The sequence below is a fragment of the Mchenga conophoros genome, linkage group LG3, assembly GCF_057382185.1.
Source record: "Mchenga conophoros isolate Kocher_MC1m ecotype Shallow Benthic linkage group LG3, M_conophoros_male_GT1.1, whole genome shotgun sequence".
Classification (NCBI taxonomy): Eukaryota; Metazoa; Chordata; class Actinopteri; order Cichliformes; family Cichlidae; genus Mchenga; species Mchenga conophoros.
In genome coordinates this window covers 878,786-884,090 of record NC_140528.1, presented here as the reverse complement: position 1 = coordinate 884,090, position 5,305 = coordinate 878,786, and the positions used below count along the sequence as shown (strand labels likewise).

General features: G+C 41.4%; 1 pseudogene; it reads left to right on the top strand.

Moving 5' to 3' along the window:
* The first annotated feature begins 3,180 nt into the window (after positions 1-3,180).
* LOC146576929 (CUE domain-containing protein 1 pseudogene) lies at positions 3,181-4,801 on the top strand (annotated as a pseudogene).
* Positions 4,802-5,305: the final 504 nt, after the last annotated feature.

The window sequence follows — 5,305 nt, the reverse complement described above, 5'->3', positions numbered from 1 at the left end:
TGTATGAAACGCCATACGCCAGGTTTGTTAGGCTTTGGCACAGGATTGACAGGAGTGTGGGCTTTATTGCTCCTGTAGTCAATAAATCTCCTATGATGACATCTAGAGCTGCGGCTTTTTCCGTGGAAAGGGGACATTGCCTGACATATACTCGCTTTTTGTTTTTTAGCTGTGCGTGATAAGGTATGCAGTCAATAAATCCTATATCATTCTCACTTTTTGACCATAATGTCATATTCTGGTATTCAGCTGGCAATGTAACTGCAGAAATAGTACAGTGGATAGGGTAGGTTAGATCTATGTGACGACATGGTGTAGTTATATCATAACCTATGTCTGAGTTATGTGACAAAATCACTGTTTGACCTTCACTTGTGTGAGCAGTTATCATGTTGTTGAACAGTGTGAGAGAAACAAAAGTGTGGCTCCCAGTCATGGGATTACCTGTTAGTGGCGTCTGTACACGTTTTTTTGGCACAGTGTGTGACATAGAGTACCGGACAAAAAGGATGTTGAGTTCATTCTCTGCTGAGGGTCCAGCTGACACAGAGGATGTTCCTTCTCCATCATGTCGGTACATAGGGCAGAGAAAACATAAGCTGTTATCAGTGTCAGCAAACATTTCACCCTTTATGTTAAATGAAATACACAAATTCATTTTTGCTTTGGGTGTCTGCGGCTGCTGGAAAACTGAGCTAAATTTGCACCTCTAGCTTGTCCAACAGTGCATAAAGCGTTTTATGAATACTAGGATGGATTCATCAGGCTTCTGTTTACACATAGTTACTGCATTTAAGTCAATTTTGTCTCTGGACATTGTTAGCAGGAATTTCTTTAGATTCTTAAAGAAATCGGCGACTTTGTCATTATTTACCCTCCTTTTGTCCATAGCGGTAACATTTGATGCATCACGTCGCGGCATTCTATCATATATTTTCTACAGGACTTTTTAAGCAGACTACTTTTCTTATCACAAATGATATTCAACATTTCTACTGACCTGTTTTCTGGCGATAATCGTTCGGGATAAGGCTCCGAAAAGAAATTAGAATGCATTGAACTTCTTAAGTTGTAAACAAAGTCAGTCACATAAGCACTCCCGCATGTTCTGGATACGTGATCATGGACGTCTTCACCGATTCGCGGACGTAGGTTACACGTAACCGGAAATGGGAGTTATACTGAGCCGTTATTTGAGACTTTATTTTGTATTTTATTAATTTTTGGTTTTACAGGTACTTTAGATTTTTTATCGGACCTGTCTGTGGTCTTTGAATTATTCTGACCCATGTTCAGTGATTTCCAGAGGGGTTTACACGCTAGGAGGATTTAGGTTAGTATTTTCGCTGCGGCACAGCTGAGGTCACTTTAAATTTATTGCTAGCAATTTTTTGTTTGTGTGAGCAACTCTCACTTAGCGAGCAACTTCTCGCTTAACGAGCAACTTCTCGTAAAACAACAGGCAACTTCCTGTGTCTTTCTGCTTTTAATTTACTGCTTTTAACCCTTGTATGGTAATCGGGTCTGTGAGACCCGTTTTCAGTTTTCTTTCGTTTTTTTTTTTTTTTTTTAACAAAATTAAATTTAATTATTTACTAGCTTTCTGTGAGTGAGCAACTTCTCACTTCTTAACGTACGTTTCAAGATAACAGGCAACTCCCTGTGTCACTCTTTGGTGAGCAACTTCTCACTTAACGAGAAGTATTTTAAGACAACAGGCAACTTTCTGTGTCACTTTTCTAAGTGAGCAACTTCTCACTTTTTAACGTACGTTTAATTAAACAATTAATTATTATTATTTTTTTAAACAAAATTAAAATATTCAAGACAACAGGCAACTTCCTGTGTCCACCAACACCACACAAGGGTTAATTTACTTTATTCGGGGACTGAGGAAGTCGTCAGTGTATCTCTCTGGATCACTAAGTGAAACTTCGTCAGCATATCCCGTTTCTTTATGGATCAATCACTGAGAGAGGTATAATAGGTCTTTATATAAATATGAAAGACACATATTTACCTTCTGTCAGGGATCCCACTTCTGACACCAAAATTGAAGGAAATTTGCCTTCCCGGGTTTCCTCCGTGGCGTGAGCGATAAGCAGAGTTTTGTCCTTTCCTTCTAAGATTCCTAATTATTTAAAGTAACACTCAAGTATGCCGTTCAGCTGGGTTAGTTACAGCGCCGGGAGCAGCTTGGGAGAACAAGGAAACACAGACTGCTTCAGGTTGCCTTCCCAAATCAACTCAAAGGTTTATTTGATACACAGCAGTTTATATAGATGAAAAAAAAGGTTCGTGTGTCAGCTTTCCCAGTTCAAACCGGTACAGACCAAATAAGGAAACGTCTTCCTGCCTTCTGAGCAAAGTATCCCTTGTGTAGTTTATCAGTTCAGCTACAATTTATGATCATCCCAGCAAAATACACTCCTAGACATAAAATACAGAGTTCTTTCATTAGTGAATTCTGAAACAAACCACCTAGCCTTTAACGAGCCTTTTCCAGGAGATAAAGAAAAAAGGGAGGATGGGAGTAAGGAAGTGGTCTCATCTCTGTGGTGTTTTTGACCTTGGGTACCAGCTTGTGAGTCCTACACATTGATTCTTGGGTCACAGAGAAAGAGAAAAACAACTAGTAGTTGGGCCTTATTGAGTAACAGTTTTCCTGTATAAAACAATATCCTGTAAATGCTAACCGTGGTACTAAAATACCTAACATGTCTGTTTAACCGGACATCGGGGTCTCTGCTCTCTTGCAGCTGCTCCTTGCTCGCTGCAGATCACAATGACACCTGTGACATCATAGTCCATGGAGTATCATACTATCACCACTGTAAACAAGAAAAGGTGGCGGCTGTCATGTAGTTAGGCCTTTTACTTCATGGATTTCAAGACTTGAGGATTTTGAACATTTAGTTTTTGTCACTATTTGTCTAAGTTCCTAGACATTCTATTATACACTTAATCATGTGTAATGCAGTCCAATAATGAATAGAACTAGGTTGGGAAAATTCTTGTTTTTCTAAACTCCAATCAAAATGCAATTTGTGTTAGAATGAGAGACTGACCGAGAAAGTAGTTAAAGCAAGTAAAACCAAAGGGGCCAAAGTGCTTGTGCTGGTAACAGAAGAGCCACCCTGTCAGTAGGTTGGCAGCGCCTGAGGTAGCCAGGGCGTGAGGATGACTAGCTTGTTTAAACGCAGTAGCAGCAATGGAGGCTCCAGAAGCAGCGGAAATGTAGGTGGGGGTGGCAGTGGACAGGGGCAGCTTAACAATAGCAGGCCAAGCCGACAGGTCAGACGCCTGGAGTTCAACCAGGCCATGGAGGACTTCAAGACCATGTTCCCCTCTATGGACTATGAGGTGAGTGTGTGCTGCGATCTAACAATGGAGCTGTGGATGCTACCATCGACCAGCTGCTGCAAATGAGCATTGACGGACAAGGCTCAGATGACAGCTCGGACTCGGATGACAGCATCCCACCAGAGATATTGGGGCGAACTCTGGAGCCTGACAGTTCAGATGAGGAGGCACCTCCAGTTTACTCTCCACCAACATATGACATGCACATTTATGATAGGAAATACCTAGAAGCCCCACCAACACTATCTCCACGATCTAAAGCCCAGCCTCCTTCAGCTCACCAGCAGGTCAGAAGCTACCGTAACTGGAACCCTCCATTGCTTGGAAATCTCCCTGATGATTTTCTACGGATTCTTCCACAGCAGTTAGACAACATTAAGAGCTCTCAGAACAGTCTGTCTCAGCTGTCACCGTCCTCCTCGTCAGTTTCTTCATTAAGTCAGTGGACAGTGCAGTCTGGTTCTGGGTCTGCTGCCGGAGCCACTGGAGGTCCTGGCTTAACAACAGCAGCTACAGAGCAAGACAAGAAACTGAAACAGTATCTGGAAGATGAGCGTATTGCGCTGTTCCTGCAGAACGAGGAGTTTATGAGAGAGCTACAATGCAACCACGAGTTTCTCATTGCCTTAGAGAAAGATCGCTTGAAGTATGAGTCAAAGAAATCAAAGTCCAATCATTCAACTAGCTTGGAGAATTCCACAGGAGACCAGTACTCTGGAGCGTCCATGGAGGCCATCTCAGATGATGCGTTCAGAGACAAACTCAAACACATGGGCAAATCAACAAGAAAGAAGCTGTTTGAAATTGCCAGAACATTTTCAGAAAAGACAAAGAGAAGAAAGTCAAAAAGGAGGACACTCCTGAAGCATCATTCATTGGGCACAGCCAACTCTACAGCCAATCTTCTTGATGATGTAGAAGGACACCACTGTGAGGAAGATGGTCAGCCTAGAAGAGCAAACACTCAGGAAGAAACTGAAAAACGCAGTGAGACAATATCATGATCCTCCCATGCTGCTCCATATCGGTTTCCAAGGTGATTACAGCATCACCCATGGGCAGTGGTTTTCTAGCTCGTGTTGTTCCTACTTGCTCCTGTCCAAATCATCTGAAGAGTTAAGACACCCCTGCCCACCCCTGAAAGAGGAATCAGACTGTTCCCAGCCACTGGGCAAAAACTTTGTAAATGCATAATCTCTGTGTTCTAACATTTTATTGATATATCATTTTGAACATAAAGGAACACACGTTATTCCTTACAGTATTTGTTGATGACTTCTTTTAATCCACTGTGGAGGAATACTAGCATAGTGAAGCTCTTTCCATACAAACCCTTCTCCAGTCCTGTACTACAGCATACTAGGCATTTCAAATCCAAAGTGTGAACATGCATCTTTATATACACTAAACCATGTAGGGCTTTTTTTTTTACCTCGTTTTCTCAAGCATTGTAATATTTAGCTTTTTATGTAACTGAATTTTTTTGGTGTACAAATATTGGGTTGTCTGTGGCTGCCTAAATGTCAAAATGTCACCATGGACAAAATAACCATTAGGCTGTGTTTTTAAAGAATGGTGTTCTGGGAAATAATGGTGTTGCAGGGTATGGAGCAGTTTACTATTTTTTTTTTTGTTTGTTTGTTTGTTTGGAAAGGTGAAATTTTTCAGTTTGCGTTGTTGTCTATTTCAGTAGTACTGTAGGCACTGTGCTGTTCGAACATTAACCCAGGGTGACCAACTAGAAGCTGTCAAGCCAGGGAAAACATCAGCATCTTATTAGGCTTCATAAGGTTAACTGGTACACAAAGTCCTTCACATACATTATTGTCTAACCCAGTCTGAATGCAAATTTGGAGCTTTTAGGCTATGGCCATTTAAAGGTGAAATGACAGGAATGACTAAATTTGAATAAAATCTTCACAGTCACCCCTCCCCATTGAGT